Source organism: Sorex fumeus, unplaced genomic scaffold, assembly GCF_029834395.1.
Source record: "Sorex fumeus unplaced genomic scaffold, SorFum_2.1 ptg000128l, whole genome shotgun sequence".
Classification (NCBI taxonomy): Eukaryota; Metazoa; Chordata; class Mammalia; order Eulipotyphla; family Soricidae; genus Sorex; species Sorex fumeus.
This window is the reverse complement of record NW_026606185.1, coordinates 16,082,493-16,094,526: the sequence shown is the minus strand read 5'-3', so window position 1 is coordinate 16,094,526 and position 12,034 is coordinate 16,082,493. Positions and strand designations below refer to the sequence as shown.

Sequence of the window (12,034 nt, the reverse complement as noted above, 5' to 3'; positions counted from 1 at the left end):
TTGGCAAGCTGTCACGTCTTTTCGCCTGGGAACTGAGTATGATTTATGTGGTTCGGGTGACACTGTGAACAACACCAGCGACCACCACCACACAAAATAAATGGGCAGACTGTTCTCCAAAATTGCATGTGGCTTGCAGTCTAAACTGTTAAGTGGCCCTTTGCTGACAAGTCTTGTTGGATGCTAGTCTAAAGCTATTTTAAAAAAATAATTTCATGCAGATGAGCTGGTTATTAGTTTCTTGTATGTGTTTAAGTTGGGATATATTATTGCTCCGCCCCTCTCGGAGAGCCCGGCAAGCTACCGAGAGTATCTCGCCCGCACGGCAGAGCCTGGCAAGCTCCCCGTGACGTATTCGATATGCCAGACACAGTAACAACAAAGTCTCCAATGGAGACGTTACTGGGCCCGCTCGAGTAAATCGATGAACAACGGGAGGGCCTTTACCTTTTACTTTACCTATATTATTGCTAGAATACATAATTTAACTGGAGCTATTTTTCTTGAGTCATTTCTTCCAAAGCGCTGGAAGTATGTTATAAGGCTATATATTAAAGCTGTGTAAACAGATAAGTTATTAGTGCTTCCTTTACCTATTATTTAGCTAATTGGATTTAAACATGCTAATTTTGGGGCCTGAAAGGTGGCCCAGTGCTAGAGTGTGAGGCCTGGGTTCCTGATACCATATGATCCCCAAATCAGCACCTGGGAGAAACCCCAGGCTCTGCTGGGTGTGGTCCAAAACTCAGGCACTGTAGCACTGTCCTCCCATTGATCATCAATTTGCTTGAGTGGGCACCAGTAATGTCTCCATTGTGAGACTTGTTACAGTTTTTTCGCATATAGAATACGCCACAGGGAGCTTGCCAGACTCTGCCGTGGGGACGGGATACTCTCAATAGCCTGCTGGGTTCTCGAGAGGGGTGGAGCAATCGAACCCGGGTTGGCCGTGTGCAAGGCCCTACCTGCTGTGCTATCGCTCCAGCCCCCCAAAACTCAAACAGATAATATATATATACATAGTTTAAAGCTTTAGGGAGTGCATGTGTTATAGCAGAGTGGTCTAGAAAGCTGAATATGTATCTATGAATATATATTCATTTGCATAGGGTATTATAAATCCTATTTTGTTGTTAAAATTAAAGCAGAGCATTTGTTTAGAAATGAATAACTGCTGGTGAAGGATTTAAGGTGATGGCTAAAGCTACATATTCGCTGTTAACACACTCATTTTGCTGCTTGGGACAAGTTTCCTGAGTCACAGCCATTCCCTCTGCAAGCAGATGTCTGTCAACCTGCATCAGATCCTCAGGACACAGCTGAAGCCCTGCCCTCCTGGGGTCTGAGGTTCAGTTTGGTCCTGGGGAGCAAAGCAAATAGATTACAGCAGAAAATCACTGCACATCATCTGCCTTCGCTGCTTTTTCTCACTCTTGGCTTTCCTCTGAAATAGAGATCTGCATGACTGGGGTTTTTTTCTCCTCTCTCATCTCTGTGACATCTCTCCTCAACCACCCTTTCCTTAGTACTTCTGTGACATTTTATTTAATTTGGGCTAAACAAGTGGGATCACAGGTCCCAGTGCTTGTGTATGTGTGAGTGAGTGACTGAGTGAATGTGTGTGTGTGGGGGGGAGCACTCTGGAGAGTGATTGGGAGATCCTACAGTGCTGGAACTCAAACATGAGTTCTCACATGTAAAGCACCTGTCTCAGTTCCCTCCTCCGAACACAGCACTTCTGTTCACCCCTATGACACCTGGTGGCCCCCGGCCATCCCCCTCAATTTCCTAAGGAATCATTTTGGATTTAGGTAAATTATTTTCATACTTTCTCTAACTATCTGAAACTACTGTGTGCTATCTTTGTCTTTCATCAGTCCCTTTCCCACCAGTGCACCTCTAGTTCTGAGTTCCATGGGACAGGAAGTTCTGTGAGTCACTGCAGGGTCCTTGCTGGGGGAAGGCATGTATGCAGGTGACAAGGCAGTGCTGTGTTTTTCTGTAGCTCACCAGGGGACCCTGAGCTTCACAGAGGAAGATTTCAAAATATATTCTGAGAATTTCCTTTTATTGGGGGTAACTCTAATCCCTTACTTTATACCCATATTAATCTTCAAGCCTGGAGACTTGATTTTTTTCCCCCCAAAGATCTCTTACTTCTACACTCAGAAGTCCTAGTTATTCACTTCCTCTTCTTGTCCAAGTTTGCCAGAAGATACGCCTTCAGATTTTCTCAAGATTTCTCTTGTGAGTTTCACCTTAAAAATGTAGAAAACAACTTAAAATTAACTTGGTCATTTTGTTGTTGTTTGTTTTTGAGCCACATCCAGTGGTGCTCAGGGGTTACTTCTGGCTCGCTCTCAGGAATCACTCCTGCCATGCTTGTAGGACCATATGGAATGCTGGGGACCGAACCATGGTTGGCTGCATGCAAGGCAAATACCCTACCCGCTGTACTATCACTCCAGCTCTAGAATTATACTCGGTCATTTTTTGTTTTGTTTTGGGGGCCACACCCATCTGTGCTTAGGGTTTACTCCTGGCTCTGTGCTCAGGGATCACTCCTGGCAGGGCTTAAGGGACCTATGTGGTGCCAGGAATTGAACCTGGGTCGGGTGCACTTAAGGTAAGTGCCTTACCTGCTTTGCTATCTCTCCAACTCTCCTTTGGCAATTTTTTTAATTTTAATGAATCATCATGAGATATAGTTACAGAATTACAAGTTTTCATGATTACATTTCAATCAGACAATGTTCGAGTACCCATCCTTCCACCAGTGCCATTCTCCACCACCAATGTTTCCAGTGTCCCTCCTGCCACCCCCACCCCTTCCCACCCCCTGCCTCTGTGGCAGACACATTCCCTCTTACTCTCTCTCTGTCCTTTTTGGTGTTATCCTTTGGCAAATTTAATATGTGTTTATGTAAATTGTGTAGCCATGTAAGTAAATATATGTAACTGAATTAGATAGACTTTCATCAGTCACAGATTCTTTTGTACACCTTTAAATGATTTGTGTCCGATTTGACATCAGATATGAATAGGTCTTTGGGGAAAAATATGAGTCCTGATAGTCACAGCTAGGCAAGGATGAGGTGAGTGTTCAGAGAGCTTTGGGTGTTCAGGTGGATGTGAGACGAGAAAGTGGAGGGATCAATTCTCCCATTTCTGTGAATTACAGTTACTCAGAGCGATTGCTCAATTGGAATACAGTAAGTATTTTACCTCCAGAGTCGCAGTCAGACTGGTAGAACTGCATACTTATACTCAAAAGGTAAATGAATCGCAAAATAAGGGAGGCTGAGTCGCTTGCAGAATGTGCTGGAAGCAGAAAATGATAGAATCAAGTGAAACCAGGTTCAAAGGTGGTGGGAGGAGATGGTGATTGGGAAATGCCAGCTGCCATCTTTGGTGAATGTGTTTTTTCTCTTTTTCAGACTTGCTCTGTGGTAAGGGTAATCCTCTCTCTCTCTCTCTCTCTCTCTCTCTCTCTCTCTCTCTCTCTCTCTCTCTCCTTGCTCATTATTGCTTACCTCTGAAATCTGATAAATTTCACATGCTGAAAACTGCAAGGATGATCTGTCTGCTTGAGTGTGTGTCTAAATGCTAAACCTAGTTGCAGATGTCGTGTGCCCCCTTTGCCTTGGAGGACAGTGAAACAGCACCAATCTGTGTCTCCTCAGTGTAGTGGCTGCGGCGGGGATTACTCCTGTAATCTGTATTTTCATCTGCCTTGTGAGCTCTCCATTTGGGTTTCTCCCAGCCCTTTCTACTTATGTTCAGAAACAGACTCGCCTGCTCTACCACCTACACTGGCTTCTGCCTTGCCCCTTGCTGTTACTGGTGCTGTGTCCTCTAATCACCCAATGAATGAATGGCAATTATCTTTACCTCGCTTGCTGCCCACTCTCAATTCCTGCCTTGTGCTTTTGATTCTGCAATCTGTTTTTGCTAAAATTATCCTTTATCACTTAACTGCATAAACCTCAAAAATACGCTAAGTAAAAGAAGCCAGGTATTGAATAATTCCACTTATAAGAGATATCCAAACAAGGTAAATCCATTTAGATGGAAAATAGGTCAGTGATTTCAGGGGATAAGACTCAGGGAACCAACTGCTTAAGGGATACTGAATTTCATTTCAGATGATGAAATGTTTTGAAACCATTCAGGCGACCAATTCTCATTGTACTAAATGTTAATGAATTGCACTTTGAAAAATGGTTCATTTTAACCCCAACTAAAAGTTTTTCACTTCCTCTGTTCTCACTATCCTTTTGCTAATCTCTTCTCGAAGGGATACTTGAGAGCCAGTGCTTAGAATCAAACACATTCAAGTCATGTCCAACTTCTAGTTTTTCGTTTTTCTATTTTTACCTTCTCTTACTCTCCCCTCTCCCATCTCAAATCTGTCAGTGTTACTCTGTTTACATTTGCCTTGGATCCTAGTAGTTCAGCATGACACAGAGGGCCTGTCCTGCATGGCCCATCCTGCTGTCTAGCTGGGTTTCCCATGGCCGTAAACCCTGAAGCAAAAGGAAAAGAGGCTGGAAGGCTGGGAAGAGACTGGGTCCACTGGTCTTTGCACTAATAGAGTTGTATCCTTGTAGAAGTCACTTTCTCCATTGATAAATGAGAGATGGAAGACTGGCAGTGTTAACTCCTTGGCCCTGTTAGTTAGCCAGCTCCTAGGGACCCGCCTGACCTTCTGGCTTCTGTGCCCACTTATGCCATACTCTCTGCAACAAATACATCCCCTTCCATTTGTGCAAACTCATTTTTGTTGTTGTTGTTGTCCTTTGGGGGTAGAGAAGTGTATTTCTTCTAGTGTTCAACTCTGTATGATGGAAAGTTGAAAATGATTAACTAGCTAAGTTTCAATTTCATAAAAATTGCTCAAGTCCTTCCATTCAACACTATTACATTCTACCAAGATTTTTTTTTGAGTCTTTAGTACATGCTAGATACAAATGATAAACAGCCAAGTTAGTTGACACAAGAGACAGATATATTCTAGATCATTCCAGTAAACTAAGATTGTGGAATATAACCACAGGAAACCAGCTATCAAATAGTTCCTGTGAAAGATGACGTCTTTCATCACCTTTCAGGAGATATTATTAGTTCTCCATGTTTGGTTGAGATTTCTTTTGTGCCTGATAAATGATTAGATTGTTAATACTTCATGAGTATTTGAGAAGATTGTGTATCTGCTAGTTTGGGAATCAAGACTATAATTTACATCCATTAGATCTCAGCCTTTTAAACTTTAGCCATAATTTACAAAAAAAAAAGTTTAATTTAATGCACTGGAGTCATGCATTTAATTTCCCTTCTTTTAATTCATCAGATTTTCTGTATGTATTACGAGGCTATACTTTTTAATGCATGCAGACTTGGAACTCTTCTTTTTGAATTATTTCTTTTTTTTGTTAATAACCTCTTTGACTTGTTGCTTCATTGCATATATACTTTGTTTGATTTTGTCTTTAATACAAAATTTACTTTGATTGATATTTGCCTAGTGTAGCTTTTTTGTGGTTCTTTTAGCTTCTTTTGTTCTATGTCATTATACTTCAGTTGTATTTTTTATGAAAGAAATATATGTCTACATTTTAAAGAAATTTGATAATCTCTCTTTTAAATTTATGAATTTTGTCCATTTGCATTTATTGTGATTATTAATGTAATTAAATTTATCTGTCATTTTCATTTTCATATCTGTCATTTCAATTGAATTGAAATCTGGCATTTCATTTTATACTCTTTATATTCCATGACTTCTCCTCCCTAGTTTTTAAATGCTGATTTCTCTTTGCTTTTTTAAAATTTTCCTGTGCTATCTAAGGGTTCTGAAGTTATGCACTCTATAAATATTTTGTGTGCTGTTAAAGAGGATAAATATCACTATTCTTTTATGATTTCTCTTAACATTTAACATGCATGTTTGATTTAATACCTAAAACTTACATTATTTCTACTTTTTTCCTGAATAATGTAAGTATCTTAAAAAGCTTTGAATTAGGGGCTGGAAAAATAGTATAGTGGATAAGGTACTTGCCTTGCACGTAGCCAATTGAAGTTTGATTACCTGTTATCCCACATGATCCCAAGCCTAGTCAGGAGTGACCCCTGAGCACTGTTGGGTTGGGTTTGCCTCCTCCAGGGGCCAAATGATAATGAACCAGGTACGGTGTTTGTCTTACACATTGCTGACCCAGGTTTGATCCCCAGGTCTCCCAAGCACTGCCAGGAGTGATTCCTGAGTACAGAGCCAGAAATAAGCCCTGAGTATCACCACATGCAACACCCCCTCCCTCCCCCCAATTTTTTTTAAGAAAAAGAAAGCTTCCACTCCAAGCAACTCCTGTCTCTCACATTGTCATTCTCATTTTAGGATCATTTAATTTCAACTTTTAAATATTATCTAACCCACCCCCCCCACACACTAATTTGTCTCATAATGCTTATGCTCATTTAGATTCAGATAGAGATTTTCTAACCAGTTATCTCTGAATTTTTTTCTTGTTAGTTATTTTTTTTTTATTTTCTTCCCTTTAAAATTTTTATCTGAATCATACTCTTGATGAGTTGCTCTTGTCTTGGTGCCCAGTAGTAACCCTTCGGCAGTGCTCAGGGGACCATCTGTTCCGGGGATGAAAGAAAGCACTAAACCTTTGCTCTGAGCTATCTCCTAGGCCCATTACTTTATTAATTTTATCAGTTTCTTAGAAAAATATATGTGTTATCTGGAAATGCTTTTATTTCAGACACAATTATGAAAACTACTTAGCTAGACATGGAATTCAAACACTTTGATATTTTTTGACTTAATTTTTCTATCAAGAGTCTCAATGTTTGAATTAGTTGCTGCTGCTGCTGCTTCTGCTGCGGCTTCTCCTCCACCTTCCCCTCCTCTTCTTCTCTCATCCCCTCCTTCTTCTTCCTTCTTTTTGTAAATAATCTATACTTCCTGGGTTACTTTTATATTTTTCTCCCTGAGTTTGGTATTCTGTAATTTCAAAGTGATAGATCTAGATTTGTTTTATTTTGCTCAAAACTCATTGATAGGGGTTGGAGTGATAGCACAGCGGGTGGGACGTTTGCCTTGCATGAGGCCGACCCGGGTTCAATTCCCAGCACTCATATGGTCCCCTGAGCACTGCCAGGAATAATTTCTGAGTGCATGAGCCAGGAATAACCCCTGTGCATTGCCAGGTGTGACCCAAAAAGCAAAACAAGCAAACAAACAAACAAAACTCCAGAAACCTCATTGATAACCTGAATCTTTATGGCTTTTGTAAAATCTGGAAAATCTCCACTCTTTGAAGAGTGTTCAATGTGAAATTATGGCTTTGCTTCATGTTTTACCGCATTCCCTGAATTTCCATTAGTGCGCTCTGGACATACTGGTGTGTTCTTGTTCTAGCCTCCTTGTCACTTAACTGTTCTTTTTGTTTTTCAAATATTTCATCTTTCCATTCTGTGTTCTAGATACTTTTATCATTTCTTGTCCATTTTATTCATCCATTATATTTTTATTTTAACATGCTCAACCTTTCATTTCTAGAACTAAATAGCTTGCTTGTTCTTTTTCAATTTCTTCTTTCTTTATCTCTTATTTGTTCTCTTAGTATCGTTAGTATTTTATTTTTTAAAAACTTGGGGTGAGTGCTGGAGTTATACCCAGTCATGCCCAGAGGCTGTCCCTGGCTCTGTGCTCAGGAGTGACCCCTAGCAGTGCTCACGGAACTGTGTGGGGTTGCTGGGAATTGAACCACGATCAGCCATGTGCAAGGAGCACCTTAACCCTGTACTATCTCTCTGACCCTAAAACTGTAGATATTCTAAATTCCTAATTTCTTTCACTCTGCTCTCTTATCACAAGTTCTTGGTGTTACTAATTCTCCCTGTCACATCTCCTCACTCTTGTGCTGTCAAACCTAGTTTTTTATGAGGAGCTCCTTGGAACGGGCATTTCATGGCATTTGTTAATCTGTTGAGAGTTTAGTGAGAGGTCTTGGGAGTATCATTGGCCCAAATGCAAATCTTCATTTTTGGCTGCGGAGTCATGTGCCAAATGGACTATGTGAAACTGACATCAGACTCGCAGGTGACATAGGCTATTGTCCTTTGTCCTTCACAGGAGATTCTTTGCCATCACTCAGTGTTCCCCTCACACTCACCCCAGGAGTTTTACTTTCCTTTCAGTGGGATATAGTTCTTTGATGGGTTGCTTGAGCAAGCTCATAATCAAAAATTCTTCTCCTACCCTCAGCTACCAGGGCCATTTATTGGATCTGGAAACTTCTATTATTCCCTCCTACCCACTGCTCCTTAACACATAACTTTGTCCTGACCCTGGTTTTCCATTCTTATGCATAGATTTCTCACACAAAGAAATGTTTATTTATTTTTTAATACGAGTTGTGCATGTATACATTTTTATTTGTCATGTTTGCTCTAGCATTTCTTGCTCTCATTCCAAGGAGGGGGTGTGACAGTTTAGTAGACTTTGATGCCAAAACAGGATGTGACCCTTCCAGGGTCAGGAAGAGCTCTCAAGCCCCACAAGTGACCCATGAGCTCTCAGCCCATGACTCAGCTCTCCTATTTCTGTCTTTCTCTCTCGTTCTTTCTACCCTGCTATTCACACAGTCTCCTATATTCCCCTGGTGGCTTCTCTGTATCAGGCTTTTCTGTCCCTGTCTTCTCAGAACTAGGGGGTTGCTATAGATGGAATGCTTGTACTCAACCCCCTTTCATATATTAAATCTTAATTAAATCCTGATCTTTAGTGAGATTCTGTGTGGAGGTAGGTCCTTCGGGAGGTAATTAGATTGTGTGGATGGAAATCCTCATGAAGGAGATTCATGACCTCCTAGAATTCGTGACCAAGGGAATGCATTGCCCCTCCCGCCATGCCAGCTCAGTGAGAGGACAGCTCTCCATGAACCAGGGTGCCCTCTCTGGGCACTGAGCCTGCCAGTGCCATGTTCTTCAATTCTCCAGCCTCCAGAACCATGAGGAACGAAAACTTCACTTTGTAAGCCACTCGGTCTGTGGTACTCTTGTTACACTAGCTCAAGTATAGCAAGATATTGCCAGGTAGTATCTTTCTACTTTTTTCTCTACAGTGGTATAGCGTCTCTCATTCACACTCGCAGGCAGCCATAAACAGAGATGTAAAGGTCTCATCAATGGCTTACTGCTTTTATGCTACAATTTAATGTAATAATACTATCTGTGCTTCTGGACTTTGGTTTTCAGAAGGAACAGATTTGCTCTGAGGGGCTAGTTTTAAGTGTCACTGGAAGAGGCCTCATCATCTAGCATCTCCAGTGACTGACCGGTGGATGGAGGGGCAGCCAGAGACAGGCAGGTTTTGGTTTGTTTGTTTTTTGCTTTTAGTTCTGGGGGCCATATCTGGCAACACTTAGGGATCATTCTTGGTGGAGCTGAGGAGACCATGTTTGATGCCAGGGATTGAATCCAGGCCAGCTGCCAGAGGGCAAGTGCCTACCTGCTGTGCTCCAACCCAAGGCAGGGTATTAGCTTTATGCGTTAGCTTGACTGGTTCTCTGGGGCACCTCAGAAGTACTAAGTAACACCTGGTTTCATTTGCTAGTCAAACTGTGGCAGAGGCTGGGCTGGGCACAGAATGACTTGAGTTGGGAAACCAGAAGTGGGGAGAAATATCATGCCCTCTCTGTTATGTGGCCTTCTAAGTGGTTAAGGTGGTAGAAAGGGTTAAAGACTAGGAGCAGGAAGAATTAGGCGAACTCTTTCCTCAAGCAGAAATTTGAGGAAGGGCTGTGGTGTATGGGCGTGCAGCATCTGGACAGATATCTGCAGAGAAAGAGCCCATGAGAAAGGGCCCTAGAGCTTCATCAGCCGGTGGGCTGTTGGCTGCAGAGGGTTGGCACAGATTGGGCATGATTGACTTTGAATGCTGTAAGTGTGAGCCATAGCTGGAAGTTCTGGTGGATAAGAAAATAGTTTTGGGGGGTGGTGTGGTATTCCGTGAAATGGCCAGGAACAATACTAATGCTTGTTTCTTGCTGCTGCTGGAAAGGAAGAGGCAGGATCTATCACAGTCTGTTCTGTGACCAGGACCGTGTCAGAATACAGGCCAGGTCATAGGAAGGTTGTGGGGTCGGCCAGTGGACCCCTGTGACCCTGCACAGAGCCCGCAGTCTCCCTGGGCCCTGACTGGCCAAAACCTTGCCTTCCTTGGGGCCTGAGGTCTGTTTCTTTACCTTGTCATGGTAGCATGTGGCTGGGACTGAGTCACTGAGGGTTTGTCCAGGCTCTGGGGTCCCGGATGCTTTTGTTTTTCTTGTTTGCAAGATTCTATCATCAGAACAGGATTTTTTTTTTTATGTTGGAAAAGAAAAAAAAACTGTATGTTGGGGCTGGAGTGATACTATAGCGGGTAGGGCATTTGCCTTGCATGCATCCAACTGGAGTTCAATCCTCGGCACCCCATATGGTCCCCTGAGCACCACCAGGAATAATTCCTGAGAGGAGAACCAGGAGTAACCTCTAAGCATCACCGGGTGTAGCACCCCGGCTGCAGAGGGTTGGCACCAGGGAGATTGGGTATTTTTTTTTAATTAAAAGGAAAGAAAACTGTGTGTTGAGAACCAAAGGAGACCCTGGACATAGGGACAGTGACTGCTGAGTCTGTGACAGTCGTCTGCTGAGGGTGTGCAGCATGCTCAGTGCCTGAGGACCAGTTCGAGAGCTTCTAGAGTCCCTGAGGGGAGGTTGCTTAGCCGCTTCATATCTCCACGCCAAAAGCATCCTCTGTAGGGTGGGGGCACATAGCCTGTTACCTGGCAGTTGGGCAGAGACTGGAGCCCCAGATCTCCCGTTGAATCCCCACAGTCCCTGCCCCTCCCCTCCTCCAGGCCTGAGGTCCAGATCCAGCAAGGATGGAGCCTCTGTCCAAGATAGGAGCAGAGCAGCCCCTAGCTCCCTTTTCTGAGGGTCAGTAAGCAAGGGCGCCCCTACCTTTCTGTGACCCATTTACGCTTCTCATGAAACTAATTTCTGCTTTTAGAAGTCTTTATTAAGCTCCTTTCATCTCTCCTGAGAAAATTATAGGCTGACCGAGGGTACGATTGACCTCTGCAGATGGACTCAGCGTCTTCCGGGCCTGCCTTCCACCCTGCCCTCCTAACCCAGGGGCCCTTCTCTCCCACCCCTCTTTTTGGCTCCATTGTTCTTCCCTCAGGAAGGCCCCCGGATTCCCACCTCCACCCATTGAAATGCTTCCCATTCTTTCCAAGTCCCCCAGAAGTGCCATCTCTCACGAAAGCCTTCCACAGCTGTCTTGGGAACTCTTACAGATGTCTTCCTAAAATCATTGTGATGATTGTAGAAAATACTGGAGGCAGAGAAAATGACAGAGGAAGAAAGTTCACGTCATGGCAGAGATAGAGCTGGTTCTGTATGAAACTGGGAACTTGCCAACTGTCTGATGTGTGGTGTTATTTGTTTACTTGGTTTGGGGGTCAGACCCAGTAATTCTCAGGGGTTACTCCTGGCTTGCCACTCAGGGATCAGTCCTTGCAGGCTTGGAGGATCACTTAGGAAGCCAGATTGAACCTGAATTGGATATATGAAGGCAAGAACCTTACCCACTGCACTTATCTCTCCGGCCCCAGCATCATTTATTTTTGTTTGTTTGTTTGTTTTTATTTTTGGGTCACACCCAGCGATGCTCAGGGGTTACTCCTGGCTCTGCACTCAAGAATTACTCCTGGTGATGCTGGGAATCAAACCTTGGTCGGACGCTTGCAAGGCAAACGCCCAACCTTCTGTGCTATTGCTCCGACCTGAATCACTTATTTTTAACTCCTGCTTTGACTTTGAGCTGCTTGCAGCTATAAATGAACTTGTGTGAGATAAAACCTAGGCCATGTAGTCTTCCCCCTGTTTCCTCCAGTGGTCACAGCTCACTGGCTTAAGCCCAATATCATAAGACTTGGTGAAGATGCTGAAGAAGCCCATCCCTTGAAGATTCATC

General features: G+C 43.1%; 1 protein-coding gene across 4 annotated transcripts in view; it reads left to right on the top strand.

Annotated features, from left to right (window-relative positions):
- Nucleotides 1-12,034, top strand: part of MTCL1 (microtubule crosslinking factor 1) — a 135,404-nt gene that overhangs the window by 12,054 nt on the left and 111,316 nt on the right. The gene's annotated exons all lie outside the window — the stretch shown is intronic.